Genomic DNA, 19838 nt, shown 5'->3' on the forward strand with positions numbered 1-19838 from the left:
AAATAATAATAATGATGAGCATCTCAAAGTGTCAGCTTTGTATATATATACACACATTGCAAAAAATACACTTGTGGTCTATGTCCCAATTACAACATTTCAATCTGCACCTTTAAAACATCTGAATATGCCTATTTTTGTGCTGGGTAGAGGATAGAGGGTATCCTACCAGGAGCACAGCACTCCTGGCCCAGCAGGTGGAAGAGCAAGATGACTCTGAGGGTGTTGTGGAGGCTTGGAAGGAGTTTGAGAAGGTGGATCTTACTCACCTCAATAGGGACAAGCCAGCTGAGCTGTGGAGGGTGTTTGATAACTTCCCCACCTATTCCAACATTCATGTTGGAGCTTATTTTTTACTATTATTGTTCTTAGAAAAACAGTATAGATAGATATAGAATTGGTGTAATGTAAAACGCTTGATGAATATAGGCTAGCCTATTGATTATGATTGTGGCTTGTTTTGGGAATATTAAATCATCTGACTGTTGAACGAACTCTGGAAAATTCTGCTTATTGAAGGCTGTGATGATGGTCCCAAATCATCACTGTTACATTGTTGAATTTTCCCTGTGACCAGGACACTACAACGTTGTCACCACCTTTATCTCAGCTGACAGTGCCACATTTCTGACAGCAGCAAAACAAACAATATTCAATTTCTGTCCAATCTATATTGTCGCAATAACTCTTCATCATCATACCGCTGTAACACCTTTTCTTTCACGGGAAGGTGCACTGATGCCGTCTTCTTGTTGCTGCCATTTCCCAACTCGTAAGGTCTCCTAAATATTGGTCGAGTTAGGAGTACCTTTAATTGTAAAGAATCTTTATGAATAGCTTTTACTCCTAAGATTAAAAGTAGAATTAAATTGACGTCACTCTCAGATATTGAATGCACTGACTATTTAATGACCGATTTATCATCTCAGACGCTTTGTGAATACGGGCACAGATCAACTGTTCCACAAGTGTCGCTGGTCCCACCTTTTAGGTTTGATCAACTTGACTTAGCTCCTGAAGATTAATTTGCCTGATGGAAAGGAAACTTTCAGAGGTATTTGATGGTACAGAGCTGCTTAACATCCCACAAGTCACTCAGAGCATATTGAAGAGGAGGACACTTTAGATATTGTTGATGTTGACTTGATAAAAACTTGCATGACATTACTGATGTAAATAACCTTTTGTCTGGTCGGAAACAACATGTGTCTCTTTTTATATTAAATCTTCAAGAAAAACAATTATTTCCAACCTCCAATTCCTTTAGCAATTTTTTCAACAACATTATACAGCCATAATCTCATTTCATCCCTCCTGAGATGTGTGCAAACCTGGTGCAAACTACAAGAAATGTCTGACCTCTGTGATTGCCAACAAGGGTTTTGCCACCAAGTACTAAGTCGAAGGGGTCAAATACTTATTTCCCTCATTAACATGCAATAACAATTTATAACTTTTTTGAAATTAGTTTTTCTGGATTTTTTTGTTGTTATTCTGTCTCTCACTGTTAAAATACACCTACCATTAAAAATATAGACTGATCATTTCTTTGTCAGTGGGCAAACGTACAAAATCAGCAGGGGATCAAATACTTTTTTCCCATCACTGTATCTGTATTTCCCCTAGATTTTTTTTCAGGATGGATGGTAGGCTCTGCAAAGCTACAGGTGCCATCATGAGGAAGTGCTGTGGCAAGTGACTTGTCACAGACAAGTAATATTCTTACAATAACTTCAGTATAAGCATCCATAAAAGACTGACTTGAGATGAACATGTCATTTGCAGTTAAAAAGCATAAGCCTAATTGTTACCTTCAGCTTTTCAAAACTGGAACAGCCAAGCAGTTGGGCCAGATCCAGCAACAGTGAGTAGTTGGTGTGGTGGGAAATTTCATGCTTGACCAGCCAGTACAAGCATTTCAACATCCCTAGCACAGCCTCATGCTCCATTATTATGGTGGGCTCAAAGGCAGCAATGACGGTGTTACCTGTAAGTAGTTTTGCATTTTCTCTTTTTATTACTGCTAATGTAATGGCAGGAATTCCATTTTGAAATTTCATAATCTAAAATATATAGCCAATAGCTTAAAAGACCGTCCTACCTCTCATCAAATCCCCATGATGCTGAAAAGCTGCTCTTTGATGGTTGGACATCATGTGTCTCTCAATTTTGTCCTTCAGTAGGACTGGCAGTGAGACTCAAAAGAACATGTGTTGATACCCCTCGTGACTGACAGTTTATGCTGCCTATATATCTGATAGAACATCCCTGAAAATGCAAAATAAACTATATAATTTACCTGCTTCCTATTATGCAAGGTGTTAAACTTAAGCAACGATAACATTACAAAAATGTATAGCTCTGGTGATATCATTAGCAAGACAGATGAAAGGAAACCTATGATTAGCTGACTAGAAATTATATAGCCTATACGTGTATAAGTTAGGCATGTGAACAACATTTGTAAATGTCACCAATTACCCCTAAACACTCGGATAATTCTATTCCATTGTCTTACCATTGAACTTAAAAAAAACAAAATTGTGAAAAGAATGAGCCAGTAACCCTTTTGGTAGACAGTGGAATTCATTTAATTGATTAATTAATCAATTGAAACATCACATAAAAATGCTCTAAATTAATACATAATTAAAACTATGTCATAGATGACAAATGGATGATGTTACTAGTATATTGATCTCAATATAGGTTGGTAATAGACTCCAGTAAAGTTAATTTGATGATAATAATAATCATAATATTATTATTATTATTATTATTATTATTATTATTATTATTATTATTATTATTATTATTATTAATACTTTGAATTAAGTATTAAGAAGGCTTTACTAATAGTACATATGGCAAAAATAACACAGACTAAAATAAATCCAAGATCACAGATTTGTTGGGTGGCTGGTTTGACCATGGGAGATCCCAGGAGTTAAATAATAATAATAATTTAATCATCATGAAACTTATTCAGTATTTAGATAAAACATAATATGAAACGTCTATTTACCTCTTTTTAGAGGAGGAAGGTGGAAATTGAACGATGGTTTGAAACAAAGCGCAAACTATAACAGTGACAGAATAAAAAAATTAAAAAAGCGAGGCAGTAGAAGGGGGTTTCTCCTACGTTATATTAAAAAATCTCAGAGAAATACCACCAAGGAAGGCAACATAAAGCCTATTTTCTAAGATAGTCCTCTGCACGATGCACAAGTAGCAAACAATAACTGCTTGAAAAAATAGCAGCTGCTAATCGCATAGATTTTGTCATGCCTATATACACTCACCTAAAGGATTATTAGGAACACCATACTAATACTGTGTTTGACCCCCTTTCGCCTTCAGAACTGCCTTAATTCTACGTGGCATTGATTCAACAAGGTGCTGAAAGCATTCTTTAGAAATATTGGCCCATATTGATAGGATAGCATCTTGCAGTTGATGGAGATTTGTGGGATGCACATCCAGGGCACGAAGCTCCCGTTCCACCACATCCCAAAGATGCTCTATTGGGTTGAGATCTGGTGACTGTGGGGGCCAGTTTAGTACAGTGAACTCATTGTCATGTTCAAGAAACCAATTTGAAATGATTCCACCTTTGTGACATGGTGCATTATCCTGCTGGAAGTAGCCATCAGAGGATGGGTACATGGTGGTCATAAAGGGATGGACATGGTCAGAAACAATGCTCAGGTAGGCCGTGGCATTTCAACGATGCCCAACTGGCACTAAGGGGCCTAAAGTGTGCCAAGAAAACATCCCCCACACCATTACACCACCACCACCAGCCTGCACAGTGGTAACAAGGCATGATGGATCCATGTTCTCATTCTGTTTATGCCAAATTCTGACTCTACCATCTGAATGTCTCAACAGAAATGGAGACTCATCAGACCAGGCAACATTTTTCCAGTCTTCAACTGTCCAATTTTGGTGAGCTTGTGCAAATTGTAGCCTCTTTTTCCTATTTGTAGTGGAGATGAGTGGTACCCGGTGGGGTCTTCTGCTGTTGTAGCCCATCCGCCTCAAGGTTGTACGTGTTGTGGCTTCACAAATGCTTTGCTGCATACCTCGGTTGTAACGAGTGGTTATTTCAGTCAAAGTTGCTCTTCTATCAGCTTGAATCAGTCGGCCCATTCTCCTCTGACCTCGAGCATCAACAAGGCATTTTCGCCCACAGGACTGCCGCATACTGGATGTTTTTCCCTTTTCACACCATTCTTTGTAAACCCTAGAAATGGTTGTGCGTGAAAATCCCAGTAACTGAGCAGATTGTGAAATACTCAGACCGGCCCGTGTGGCACCAACAACCATGCCATGCTCAAAATTGCTTAAATCACCTTTCTTTCCCATTCAGACATTCAGTTTGGAGTTCAGGAGATTGTCTTGACCAGGACCACACCCCTAAATGCATTGAAGCAACTGCCATGTGATTGGTTGGTTAGATAATTGCATTAATGAGAAATTGAACAGGTGTTCCTAATAATCCTTTAGGTGAGTGTAAATCCAGCATAGGCCTACTATTTTACTCTATTTTCTTAAGTTGCACTGCTACATATCAATGGTAATGCTTGGCAGTCTTATACAGCCAGGGTTTATATTTTGGGTCTTCAAGCCAAGCAGGCTGCCATCCCGAAGTTCTATACTTGTCACCTATGTTACCATCACTCTTTTCTGCTTGCTGCTGCGCAGTGGCTGTTAAGGGATGAAACTGCTGATTCAGTCTGGTTGGTGCTTCCAGTATTAGATGGCTCTGTGCTTTCAGAGGAGCTGGCAGACTCCACCATTTCTCCAGTAGCTGCTTTTCTTGAAATTTGTGTGAAAAATGTGGATATTTTTGATTTCTTCGGCTCGCTGCCAGCTCCCTTCTTTGACATGCTGTTGGAGTGTGCTTGGCAGTACTGATTGCCATGGGTCAATATTTTAACAATTAAAGGAATAGTTTGAATGATCTTAACAACAACACTTATTTTACTAGCTATTATTACTATTATTATTACTATTATTATTATTATTATTACAAATAATTAATTTTCTATTTATTTAATCATATACACTCACCTAAAGGATTATTAGGAACACCTGTTCAATTTCTCATTAATGCAATTATCTAACCAACCAATCACATGGCAGTTGCTTCAATGCATTTTGGGGTGTGGTCCTGGTCAAGACAATCTCCTGAACTCCAAACTGAATGTCTGAATGGGAAAGAAAGGTGATTTAAGCAATTTTGAGCGTGGCATGGTTGTTGGTGCCACACGAGCCGGTCTGAGTATTTCACAATCTGCTCAGTTACTGGGATTTTCACGCACAACCATTTCTAGGGTTTACAAAGAATGGTGTGAAAAGGGAAAAACATCCAGTATGCGGCAGTCCTGTGGGCGAAAATGCCTTGTTGATGCTAGAGGTCAGAGGAGAATGGGCCGACTGATTCAAGCTGATAGAAGAGCAACTTTGACTGAAATAACCACTCGTTACAACTGAGGTATGCAGAAAAGCATTTGTGAAGCCACAACACGTACAACCTTGAGGCGGATGGGCTACAACAGCAGAAGACCCCACCGGGTACCACTCATCTCCACTACAAATAGGAAAAAGAGGCTACAATTTGCACAAGCTCACCAAAATTGGACAGTTGAAGACTGGAAAAATGTTGCCTGGTCTGATGAGTCTCGATTTCTGTTGAGACATTCAGATGGTAGAGTCAGAATTTGGCGTAAACAGAATGAGAACATGGATCCATCATGCCTTGTTACCACTGTGCAGGCTGGTGGTGGTGGTGTAATGGTGTGGGGGATGTTTTCTTGGCACACTTTAGGCTCCTTAGTGCCAATTGGGCATCGTTTAAATGCCACGGCCTACCTGAGCATTGTTTCTGACCATGTCCATCCCTTTATGACCACCATGTACCCATCCTCTGATGGCTACTTCCAGCAGGATAATGCATCATGTCACAAAGGTCGAATCATTTCATATTGGTTTCTTGAACATGAACATGAGTTCACTGTACTAAACTGGCCCCCACAGTCACCAGATCTCAACCCAATAGAGCATCTTTGGGATGTGGTGGAACGGGAGCTTCGTGCCCTGGATGTGCATCCCACAAATCTCCATCAAATGCAAGATGCTATCCTATCAATATGGGCCAACATTTCTACAGAATGCTTTCAGCACCTTGTTGAATCAATGCCACGTAGAATTAAGGCAGTTCTGAAGGTGAAAGGGGGTCAAACACAGTATTAGTATGGTGTTCCTAATAATCCTTTAGGTGAGTGTAGGTCTACATTTTAACTTACTTTTTTCCATTTCCCTTGGTGGGTCGGTAGGTTACCTCAAAGGGGCAGCCCGCCCTGGCAAGGCAATGGTAGAGGAAACAGTGTGTATGCATACTTGTAAGACACCAGGTGCTTCAGAGGTATTCATTCAGTGACATTCTACTTCCTCTAATTCATGATCTCAAAAAGTTATACATAGATGAACTTTCAATAACTGTGAATGGATAAAACTTTAATTAGATGTGCTCTGGCTACCATTTCAGCTGACAATTTATCTGCTCACAGCTTGGCTGGATTCACTTGCTGTTTCAACAGTGGATGAGTATGCAGGTTTTGCATGACAACATACAAAGACTTACGGTCTCATGTTAATGAAGATAATGTAATCATCTGATCTTCATAGGTGCACTATCTGATGCTGTCAAAACAGACATATGGTGTGGTCAGAGAATGTTTAATGAAGTGCAGTACTTTGATGTCACCAAAGCGTTTCCCCTTGACTTAATGCATGACTTCTTGGAAGGCATAGTACCCATTGTAATCTGCAAAGTAATCAGGGCTTTACATTTTTTGCATATTGTCTCACTGAGTAACATCAATTCTGAGTTTCAGATCAGGAAGAATGATAGGGGTAACATCCCAACAAAGTTCCCACAAAATATACTGAAACTGTACTGAAGTTGGGATCAGCAACTGAGAATTTTGCCTCATTGGACATTACATCCCAGAAGGTGAGCCCCACTGGGATGTTTATCTGAAGTGCAGAGAGATTGGTGAGATCATCTTGTCTCCCACCATAAGGAAACGACAAATTTCTGTCCTCAGCCTTCAAATTGGTGATTTTATCTCCTCCTTTCAGTCTTTGCTGCCTAAGACTTTCACCTCCAAACTTCACTTTCTGACACACTATCCTGACAAAGCACCAATATTTCAAAAAGTTATCCTGCAACTGTGCTACACCTTCTCCAAAAGGCACCAGTTGAGGCAGTGCTGGGAACTTATATCATTGGATGTCCTCTGCCAAAGCATGTACAGAGAAGCGGAACAACTGATTCCATTCCAGACTTTGCCATTGGATATTCAGGAAGGTGTAGCTGTCAAGAGTGGGGTTGAGAAACTTGGTGTGTTGAGCTCCCTGATGACAAACAACGTGAAATATAAAGTGACAACATCATAATAGATGTTGTGGAAGAGGACATCCCCATCTTTCGGAAAATCTACAAGATAATCCAGTTATGGGGTGTCTGGATGATCTTTGTGAAGTTGCTGACACCATGCCTTTAAAGTGGAGGACAAGAAGATGTGGATTGTGGTTCGGCCAGGGGAGGAGAAAGACTACCATGCTCTGAATACTTATGTCAATGATGATGATACGTTCATCACACTTAATCACAGCATGCACAAATGCAAAAATAACTTACTTAAAAACATATAAAACTTAAAAAATAACTACTGTCCAAATTGTTACACCATTCTAAATCAAAAAGGGGTTATGTTCTTGTTAATTGTTTTAGTGTAACTGTAACAGGGATCCGTGGTCAAAGGTATAGGACTCCAGTGCGGGCAGTTAAAGGTCATGAGCCGGTGACTTCAACAAAGGAGGTAAGGCAAAGATCAAGGTCAGTGAAATAGGCGTAAAGTCATGGGATTAGGTGAACAAGACAGAGCAGGGAATACCAGAATCAGGAAAACTAGGAGACAAGCAGTTCAAAAGCCAAATAAGACAAAGTAAAGGTGTGTAAACCTCAGGCAGATAACAAGACTTAGCAATAACCTGGGTGAACAAAGGGGTTTATATAATGAGATGATTAACTGGAGGATCTGGGGACAGGTGTGCTGATTGATAGAATCATTGGCTAGAATTAACCTGGCTGAAGCAAGCAACAAGCCAGAGGATAATGGAGCAGAACTGGAGAGAGGGTGACCTCTGGTGGTGAACTCAGGATGGGGACATGACAGTAATGTTGGAAGACAATTGTTCTTAGCATACAAATCCTTCAGTGTCATATTCTTTGTCAAAGAGTGTACATCAAGTTCTCAACAAATCCCCTCCAAGTAGGTGAGCTAGTATCAAGATGGATGGAGTCACCATATTGACTGCAGAGATGGACATGGCATGGGCCATGGGTCTTGGAGCCCCCCAAACCCATTTCACACAGTCTGACTTTAATGGAACATGTTCAGACTGGCACCCAACAGCAACAAAAGGATGTCCATCCCAGTGCTTAAAATGTATTCAGTAGCTAGACAACACCGATTTGCGTAGGGGCTGGGCTAGTAATTTAATTGGTTTGGCTTGTTCTCTTGGCTATGGGAATGACGGTCTGAAGCCGGGTCCAGAACCCGGTTTGAGTCAGAACCTAGTGGATATGGAAGAGGAACCAGTTCCGGGTGATGACATGTCCTTTCTCATCTATGAATAATATGATCTATGATCGGTGGGAGTGGCTCCTTGGGAATGACGGAGTTGAAGTAGGGAGGTGATTGGTTTGTAGGGGCTGATAGCGGATGAGAGTCTGAACAGATAAATGAATGCACCGTGACCTAGTTGATCCATTTTGCTTCATTTGAGGCAAAAAATTAAGCAGTCAGTGGAATGAAGAAAGAGGTCTATGATGCAAGGGTGAATGGTAGGATTGAAATGAGAGTTTGAAGTGGTGAATTCTGAGCATCTCAGAAAACCGAAAAAGGCAATAAGGAACATGGCGTGGAGTAAAAATGTGTGAGCGTGTCAGTTGTGATGGGTAGGCAAGAGTGAGGAGGAGGAGTTTCATTCTTCGGTAGTCCTTTGAGAAGGAGGATGATTTGGGGGTGAGATATGAGTGGGCTAGGAGTTCCGGTTAACATTTTGTGAAAGAATTGTACGCCTGAAAGGTGCACTTTGATGGAGGAGACTCTGAGATGTGAGTTGCGTTGTAGGAAACTGATGTGGGAAGAAATGGTTAGTAAGTCGAAAGTGGGGAAAAGAATATTGAATGAAATGTGAAAGTATTGGAAAAGTTTCCAGGCGGACCATTAGGATTGTAGGGTTCTGGGGGCGAGACTGCTAAGAATGCTGTCTTAATGATTTAAGCGAAGATTAGATCTGAATAGAGAGGTGTCATTGCTGGGAAGAGGTCTGCTACCGGGGCTAATTTTCTGAATTTCTGAAATTGGAAACGAGAAAGAGAATCAGCAATGGATTTGAAATGGCCAGGGATGTGTTGTGCGCATCCATTTAAACAGTTTCATGATGTGTAGTGATTGTGAACGTCCTTTATTGATGATGTGTACGATTGCTAAACTGTCTGAATGTACAAGAACTGAGTTGCGGGACCAGGAAGAACCCCAAAGAAATGCGGCCATGACAAGACGGTATAATTCGCAGAACGCGAATTTTGGGAGGCCAGGGGGCGGAGAACCATTTTCCCTGATAATAGGTGCCGAACCTGTCAGAGGGGGCAGCATCGGTGAAAAGCTGCAAATCTTCCTGTGACAGCAAGCAATCCGTGTAGAAAAAGGTGATGCCATTCCATTGCTGCAGGAACAGCTGCCACATGCGGAGTTCCGTGATGACGGAAGAAGTGAGGGTGAGAAGGTGGGAAATAAAAGCACCTGGGGAATTTAAATGCATGGCGTGGCATGGCATAATTTAAATACCCGAGGAGAGAAAGCAGCTCTTGTTTAGTGCAGTGGCGAGACTGGGAATAAGTGGACAGGTATAGAGATATGTGATCGATTTTCTCGTGTGGGAGGGAAGCGCTGAAAGTGTGCGAATCCAGGATGATGCCCAGGAATTGTGGCTGGTCCGAGAGTCTTTTCAGGGCTGAGGGGCATGCCGAGGGCAGAGAAGATGCAAAACAGAAGGGAGTGCATGGTTGTAGAGGAGGATCCAGCATAGAGCCTCGGTGAGAGTGTCGAAAATCTTTGGGCTGCTGTGGCAACCGAAAGGCAAATGAACTGAAAAATAGAATTGGCGCTGCCAGCATATGCCGAACAGGTGCCACGAATCGGGAACCAGGGGTAAACCTTTAAATGCATTTGATATATCGGCCTTTGCTACTAAGGAGTCGCGTACGGAGACTTTGATGGGGGAAATGGTGTAATTGATTGTAGCATATTGGAGAGAAAAATCAGAGCTGGGGATGAGATGCTGGGGATGAGATGCTGGGGACTGTGGAGTTATGGGGAGCGGAAAGGTAAATTATGAGCCGCTTTTTTCCAGAATATTTGCGTGTGGCGATGCCGAGGGGGTTGATACAGAAGGAGCTGAAAGGGACACGGGATGAGCATGGGCATCGCCACAGTGGGTGCAGATATGGATGAAGCGGCAAGTGGAAGCACACAACCTGCGGAGTTGAAGTTATTACAAACCTGCCTGCCTCCTGCAAAAAGTACGGGGCGACCGTAGACGTCGGCACTCTTGGCAGAAGATTGGGAAATGGGGGGAGCGGGAGACGACCGGGAAAATGAAGGAACAGTGGGAGCCGTGGGCTTGGTGAGGGGACAGTGCAAAGAGGCGTGTGAGGAAGAATTGCAAATAATACATGTATGTGGGCGCAAACCGGAAAACAGCCGACAGTAAAGTTCTATGTCCAAGGCACCCCAATAAATGCGCTGGTTCCACTGCTGCAGGCGGGCCGCTGCCTTGGCTGAAAACTGCTTGTGGTACATATAAAATGTGGAACAGGGAGAGAAGGAAGGAAGCCGGAAGAAGGGCCGACATGAAGATCAGTGGCGACCAGGGGTGGTAGTTCAAAAAAAGGGGGAAAGCTGCATGGGGCTGCGGGGTTTGCTGCAGGGGGAACGGGGAGATAACCATACAGTGCAGCAGGGGTGGGGTGAAGAGAGCCGCAAGGGGCTGCGAGTGGCACTGCGGGTGGCACAGGGATGTAACCGTACGGTGCAGCGGGGGGGAGACAAAGGGTGACGAAACGAGGCTAAGGGTGAAACAGAGGAACAGCCGCCGGGGGCTGTGGGGAGGGCCGGGGGGCAACTAAACGAGGACAGGACCAGCGAAAGCAAAGAAACGGCGGCGTTGGCAGTGGGGGTCGGAACAAGTGAAGGAGGTACATCATCAGGACACGATCGCGGGGTGTCCTGGCAGCCGTGGGGACTGGCAAACTTGTGTAGAGGTGAAGTAGCTGTGACTTTCGGAGACTGCGAGGATGTGCGACTCCGTGTAGGTGTAAAACCTGGTGCAGGCCCGCGACAATCCATTTCTTGATGGCAGGAACTGGTGGACGGGAGCGTGGGGTCCAAGGTCGAGAAGAGGTTGCTGATGATGAAGAACCAGAAGTGTCGAGGAGGCCAGCACTGAGCGACGGCTACACCAGTATATTCAGTATTTAATTTCAAAATACCTAATTTCGCTGTGCTAATCTGCCATGGCACAGATCCTGTTGATGATTCAGTGGAGTTTTCCCCAAAACACAGACATTTATTTTTACTTTTAACAGTAAAATATATATCTGTAACTGTATTTTTATTTATTTTTTTCACAAATTGGGATCTCTGCATTTTGACATTTGGGAGACGCGACATGCTGGTGTGTCCCGGGCTTTATTGGATTGGTCTAGTGTGCTGTGGACTTAAGATACAACAATCATATTAGTTATGGATTTAACAAAATATATTACTATACATAATTTTAAGCTCTTTTGTGTGTCATTATTTATGTATTTTTACACAGTGCTAAGTCTGGGTGAATTTTAAAACATAATATTATCATTATTATTGATGGGCAAGACATTTACTAAACCACCACGGAATGCAATTACTCAAGTTGCCATGGGGGTGCTTCTGTAGTTTATCTGTTTTGCAACTGTATTTCTGCTATTCAGGGAGTTATGACACGAAAACCTGAAAACCTGAAATCGGACACTTTTGTCATGTGCCATTATTTGTCAAGTTTTAATTTAAAAGTATTGGTACTTTTAAAAAGGTTTCTTTGATAGAATATGATACAATTGAACAGAAACAATACTTATTCATTATTAGCAACATGTAAATACACATCAAACCATTATTTTGGGCACCAAGCGCCAAGCTAGTTCCCCTTTAATATCTGGGATGCAAAATTAGACAATGCAGGCATTATTAATAGATAGAATAGGGGCAAGTCTTATTTTTTTTTTTACTTAATTGTCTTTATATGTATTAATTTATTTACTTATATAAATGCACTTTCTTCTTGCTGATAAATGCAAGAAACAAATTAAACAGGAAAAATGATACTATATTGTATATAATTTATACTGCATATTTATGGAATTCAAATCCCATGGTACATATGATTGTATGTACAAAACTGTCCTTGCCATTTTAAAGAACTACTATCAGTGTAGTTTTAATGTCACTGTACATACAGCTAAATAATTTACTGAAGTGTTTACATGAGATCTTCCTGCTGTTTTACCTGTAGCAGATGTTATATACATTACAGGCATAAATATGGAGTAATGTAGTCTACCGTAATGCTGTTTTTCCTATAGGAGCTGGTATTTGGAGGCAAAAATAGCCAGTAATGCAGTGTACAGTAAAATTTGTATTGAAAATAATATACAATGATTGACAGTTTTTTCCAGTATTCACAAAGTACAATAATTTATGGACCATAAATAATAATAATAATATACCTACTAACTACAGTACCTTACTTTAGTATTGGTGTTGGCAGTTTTTCACTAGGTCTTCTCTTTTTCTAAGAAGCACAAGGATGGCAAATTTTAAATGTTGTTCTCTCTGCATAAGTATCAGTTCCTGCCTTTTAAAAGATGTGTTAGTGAGCTGAACATCTTTTTCTAATTATTCAAGTCTACAGAATTACTTTAACTAGTCATTTCAGCTTGAGGGGGATTACAAAGTACCAACAGTCAAAATGCCATATGTTGTGTTGGTGTTTAAGTTAATTCATTGTGACATTTTAGGGTGCAAGAGAAACACCCCAGGAGGCAAAAGTGCACTATACTAGTACTAGTCTACTTAAACACCCAAAGCATAAACCAATATCCATGGTAAAAAAAAAATGTCATTAGAAAAATGACTGTTACTATGGATGGTAGATGAAGACAATATACCCTGCTGACTGGTTTGACTATCCTTCACTACGTTAGTAGTCACAAAAATATGAGATTGCTAACACTATTTATAAGCCTCACGGGCATCGACCAAACTGCATATTACTTACTCTAATATTTATCATTAATATTATAATTAATACATAATTTACTAACTAAAAATATCTACTTCTCAGTTCATGTTTATAGATATACCAAGACAGCCTCTGTACCTCCAGTAGACTATAGGATTACTGCATGACTTGAAATGGACCAGAATAGGTACACCTTGGGGAAATTCCTTTGCATTCTTCTATAGATAGGGCCCTGCATTATTCTGGGATCTGCTTTCTTAGGCTGCACTTCACTCCTCACTGCACAAGGTGGCCAGGTAGTTAGATTAATTAAACCACTTATTGATAAATAATCTCACAATTCCTTTAATCATCTACATTAGTCTTTTTAATAAGTCACATCCAGGCTTTGATTATGCAGCAGCAACTACATACATTTATTAAGGGACAATCAAGTCTTATTCAATATTATTGGTTAGAATGTGTACATTTAAATGTTTAAATTTACTAGTAGGAATGCATTTTGTAAACAAAAGAATAGAAAACATTCACAGAACAATTTAAATAAATTACTCAATTGATAAAATCAATACTGTAACATATTTAGAAAATCATAATAACTATAATAATAATGTATGTTTTTCACAAGAATCACATTGTCTCTTAGGGCAGGCTTAAATAAAAAGTTTGACCCACCTGCGAATAGCAAACTACTAACCTGTACATCATACTGGTTACATTTATGATTAGAAGAAAGTACCATCTTACTAAAAATGATGCCACAACTGATTACAGTTCTGTTTCTTGACAATGACAAACAAGGGATTTGATGTCAGACCACATGTTTGGCCAGTATGCCACAGATTGAGTGCTTTTAAATGTTTTGAAAGTGACAAGATGGCCGCCCAAAGGATCTGCATGGTAGGCATGTTTTTGTTTTAGGAATATAGAGTTGGTAACAGGTCTTCCCCAACAGTTCTGATTTTTTATAGACATTGTCTTGTATAAGGACAAAATCATCAGTAGAGGTAGAGGGCACATCTTGGTGACAAAGGGCATAATACACCTCGCGGACCTCAGGGTCCTTCTGTTTGGCAGTCCAGAGTGCTTCTTCAGAAACGGATAAGAGAGAAGAGTGAAAAGGATTTGGGCACAGGAGTAGGACTATACAATCCTACACAGGGGCAAGATGTAATTGATGTCTCGACAGGAGCCCATGACATCAGATAAGGTATTCACTTTCCCTTTCGATATTCCACATTGAAACTAAATTCTTTGTAATCTCATAGCCCACCGAATGAGTTGTGAGTTTTTGTATTTTGAAAATCCATAATAAGGAGGAAATGCTCAGTCACAACAGTGAATTTCCTTCCTTCCAGGTATTATCGCCATTTTTCCACAGCCCAGATGATAGCAAGACTCTCTTATTCAGTAACACAGTAGTCCTGCTCAGCCTTGTTTAATGTACAGCTTGCACAGGCTAACACTTCTTCAGTTCCTGAAGCTGATACTTGTGTCAGGACAGCTCCAAGTTCGATGTCACTGGCATCTGTATGGTAGCAAGAAATTGGGATGTATGGGAGGTGTGATTAACATGTTTTTGATAGTCTCAAATGCCGGTTGGCATTGTGGCATCCTTTCAAACCTTACTGCCTTTTTCTTGAGATTGTTAAGAGGTACTGCAATGTCAGCAAGGTAAGGCAGGAACCTGTGGTACCAGCCAATTATTCCAATAAATCTCTGGGCAGCTTTGAGATTAGACGGTGTGGGAAAGCCATGTATAGCTCAATTTTTCCAAAGATGCTCTGTAGATCCTGTAGATGTTGCGCTAGTGTAGGGGAGTAGATGATTATATCATCTAACTACACAAAGCATTGTTTCCCTTGTAGCTCTCCAAGAACACATTCCATTCATCTTTGAAAAGTGTCTGCCATCACTTTAAAGTGATAAAGACCAAAGGGAGACACAAATGAGGTTTTATCCTGATTAATTGGAGCCAATAGCCGCTGTTTAAATCCAATGTTGAAAGTAGTGTAGCTCTTGCTAAAGACTCCAGAATTTCACTGATGTTAGACAATGGGTAGGCGTCACTCTTGGTGATCTCGTTGAGTTTCCAATAGTCCATGCAAAAGCAAAATCCAACCACTTTTCTTTGGAATTAACACAATAGGAAAACTCCATCCAAATGAGGAAAGCACAATTCCTTTATCTGCTCTTTGACAAGTTCTTGCTTGGCAGGAGACAGATGGCAAGGTTTTCTCTTAATAGGTACCTCACGTTTGTTGTAAATAGTATGTCGAAGAACTTGTGTGCATCCTCACCATCGGCAGATTTAGGTATAGGCGATATGGGCAGCCGCCCAGGGCGGCATCTTGCCGGGGGCAGCACAGGGCGCCCGTACAAAACAATTTGGAATGGTGACATTTGCGTGATCGGTTTTCTAGCGCTCATTTGCACGTCACGTTAATTAAATCATGTCACCATGTGGGACTGTGGGCCAATTAACCTTGTCGGAGTGGGCGCCCCCAATTCATTCATAATACTGTGAATATATAGTTTCATAAACATATTGTTGCATTTTGTCTGGTTTGTGCGAAATCTGCACAACACCAAGGTGAATTGGTTTAGTCTTGACTTGGTTGACAGTGTTGGGGGATGGGTAATGTATTGATGTTCAAGTGCCAAATCAACACAAATGGATAAGAAAAGGTCTAAGCCATCAGGTGCCCAGTTTAGGATAAAGAGGAAAGAAGAAAAGGAGAAACACACAAAAGATAAAGGAATGCAGCTAAGTCATCTCTTTATGATTATAATATTATGCATGTAATGAAATAGGCTAACAAACATAAGTGTAATACTAGCCTATGTTGCTATGTTACTTACTATGCTATTACACATAGGGTGACAATATTCAATTAGCTTACATAACATTGGATATAGTTTCACACAGTTTCATCATGATAATGTGTGTAGCCTGCAGCAAAATGATTACAACCTAACTAGCACACTATTGATTTGGTTAACTTTCATTGAGGTGACATCATAAAGGTTTTCTGTGATTGTATTGACTATCTTCTGAGCTCAATACGGGGAATTTCCAATGCTGTAGGCTAACTTAAAAGACATCTATATTATGCTGATATTTTGTATCTTTTGTGATATATTGAGTCTCTTGGGGTGTCTTATTATTGTTTTTGTCATTTATCTAGGGTGACTTACATTTGTACCCATTTATACAGCTGGGCATTTTACTGGAGCAATCTAAGTGAAGTACCTTGCTCAAGGGTACAACAGCACTGCCCCACCCAGGATTTAAACCCACAACCTTCCAGTCATAAGTCCAGAGCCCTAATCAGTACTCCACAGTTCAATTCAGGGGTACTTCTGAAATATTTTTTCATCTAGCCATCTAGCTCCTCAGTGGCCTTGCTGTCATCAGTATTAACCATGCAATAACTGGGCAGATTTCTTATGATGATGTAATTGATGACTTTACATCAAGGAAGGCAAGAAAGGTCAGGGTTTAGATGGCAGTTGTGCAATTTAGTTTGTGTGTTTCTTGTTTGAAGTGCAATAGTGTAATAATCAGGTTCTCTTCTTTATAAGTGTGTTATTCTATTTGTGTATTTGTGTGATATAGGACTTGTGCAATTTAGTTTTATTTGTGTGTTTTGTTAGCAATAGCGTAATAGATTCTCTTTTTTATTTATATTTATATACTACAATTTGTTTCTATTTGTCTTTGTTACTTCTTTTTTATATTTATGTGTCTTGTTTTGTATATATTTTTATATAGGTTTTAAATGTTAAAATTATGTATTTGTGTTGTCCTCACATACTTGGCTATTGGAGCTTAACAGTGAGTTCAAGGTTAACTTCTCTGAATCAGACAAATTAGCCTGTGAAACTGTTTGGTCGATTACCACTGAAAGACCAGAGAAAGAAACTGGACAAGAAGAGGAAAAGGCATGTCAGGCTCAAGCATTGTGATCAAGACATTGAAGGATGGTCTCATCAGAAAAAGAAAGCTTCTCTGTAAGGGCAGAAACCCCATCAGAGAGAAAATAATGTTCGGAGGTGAATTGTTGGGAAACCAGTACAAGTGTTGTCGTACATCTATCTGGAGACCACTCAGAAATAGAAAGTCCAAACCGATCACCACTGCAAAAGCCAGAGACTTGCCAGATAGAACTAACATGGGAATGTTCCAAGAATTTCCATGCAGTGTATATACTAGTGTAGTCCAGCCGAGAGGGTGAGTCAGTTCCCAGTTTGCCAGACATAAGGGCTTTCCGTTCCAAGTGTGTAAGACCTCTCCCAGATCCTTTTGTGCAACAAGGTGTATGTGGAACCAGTGTCCAGGATTGCTCTTCCTCTCCAGTGGTGTAGAGTGAGTGGTACCATCAGTTGTTGTGGAATAGGAATAAGAGGAGCAGAAGGGCATGGGTACAAAGGTGTGGAAGTCAAAGATGAACTTCCACTTGTGCCAGATCAGGCTCTGCATGGCTCAGGATGAGACTGCCTTTTCTCATAGTCTGCGAGTGATATCTAGTCCTTCTCCAGCTGTTGTCTAAGACGGACCACTTCATCCACTGTACACACTCAAGCGTGGAGATGACTGGCCAGATAGGGGTTAATGTTTTTCAAGATCAGTTTTACAATGTCCATTTCTTCTATGTCTGGCTCCCAGTGCCGACATAATATACGATATGAAAAAAAAAACAAAGTCCTTAATAGGTTTGTGTTCTCCTTGAATGCGAGTTTTGATAAACTCCAGTAGCTCATCTTCATAGTCTTCAGAGAGGAAAGCAGTTAAAAGTGTGACTCAAATTCTTGCCAGGAGCACACTTTGGCATTGTACCTAATTCTAACTGTATTCTGTGAGTCTCAGGCATTCTGTCACTCACCCCCCTTTCTGTCTGAAGCTCTCCGAATCTATCCAATCAGCGCACTCGAGCTGTTGACCAATGAGTCAGATTTATTAGGCTAGAATACACACCTAGCAAAAAAAGGGCATGGTTTTGGCATAACTGTGTTAGAAAAAAAGGATGCATATTATCAAAAGTGTAGAATTTAAAACAAGGGCAGTAATGTTCAGACTGTACAATGCACTAGTTAGAGCTCATCTGGAATACTGTGTACAGTTCTGGGCTCCACACTTCAAGAAAGATATCGCTGCTCTAGAGGCAGTTCAGAGGAGAGCAACCAGACTTATTCCAGGTCTGAAGGGAATGTCCTCCTGAGAGACTGAGGGAACTGAACCTTTTCACCCTGGAACACAGAACACTATGTGTGGACTTGTTTCATGTCTTCAAGTTCATGAAAGGCATTGACAACATTAAAACAGAGGAGCTTTTCCAGATCTGCAGACACGGACCCAGAGACACAAATGGAAGACAGAAAACAAGAGACACTTCTTCACACAGAGAGTTGTTACAAAGTGTTTTTTAACTCCTTTTCGAGTTTGAACACTCCATGAGGATGATATTATTTTTATTTTTCAATGATTCCAAACGTGTTAAATAAAAAGTAAGACTTGCAGCTCACCCGAACCCTCCGTGTGCTGCTCTCCCTGTTACACTATTGTTATATTTAATTAATGGTTGTTTCGGCTAATGGTTTAAATTGCCCCAAATGTTCTCTCATTACATGCTTTACAATCATGACATTTAAACGATTTTCAGATTTCAGTGATTGCAACTTGTGTTGCTGATTGTTGGCTTCCTGTTAATATGGGGCTGCATTTTGGGAGTTATAGTCTTTCCAGGCTTCTTTCCTGCCTGTGTACTTCTGCCTTTCCCAGTGCTGTGCCTCTCTCAAAATAAAATATATTACAATTATATAAGTTAATAGGTCCTGTGAAGGGTGTCTCTTATTATATAAGAGATGTCATCTCCTCTTGGGCAGAGGACTGCGAAGCCGTGAAGTACAATAATTTATATCTGATTTGTGGTGTAGTATTTTGAAAACAATATACTTATAACAAAACAAATTACTGCTAATATTAAAAAATACACTACCTGTAAGCTTATTTTTAAACAACACATTTTTTTATCATTTATTTTGTAATGTCTTGAATTATATTAAATGGTTTCTCTCTTTTTACTTTTTTTATGTGGACAAGCTGATTTTTTTGGAGAGCAATTTTAAGATGCTCTAAATGGGATTATTTTTTAAGTTATTTAATTAATATTTTGTTCTCAATAATGCCCCATTTATTTATCAAAATGTAATGGCAATAAATATAAAATATAAAATTAAACAGATTTTTCCAATAAATCGTTCCTATTCTGATAATAAAAAATCTTCGAGTATATATTTTGTTAATTTTGGCATTAATAAGGTGGTGCTATGATGAGTATACAATTATTAAAAGCTTCACTAATGCCGTATCTCGATTATTCACACAAATAAACAACAATTATCAATATTCGGAC

This window comes from Amia ocellicauda, chromosome 11, assembly GCF_036373705.1.
Source record: "Amia ocellicauda isolate fAmiCal2 chromosome 11, fAmiCal2.hap1, whole genome shotgun sequence".
Taxonomy (NCBI): domain Eukaryota; kingdom Metazoa; phylum Chordata; class Actinopteri; order Amiiformes; family Amiidae; genus Amia; species Amia ocellicauda.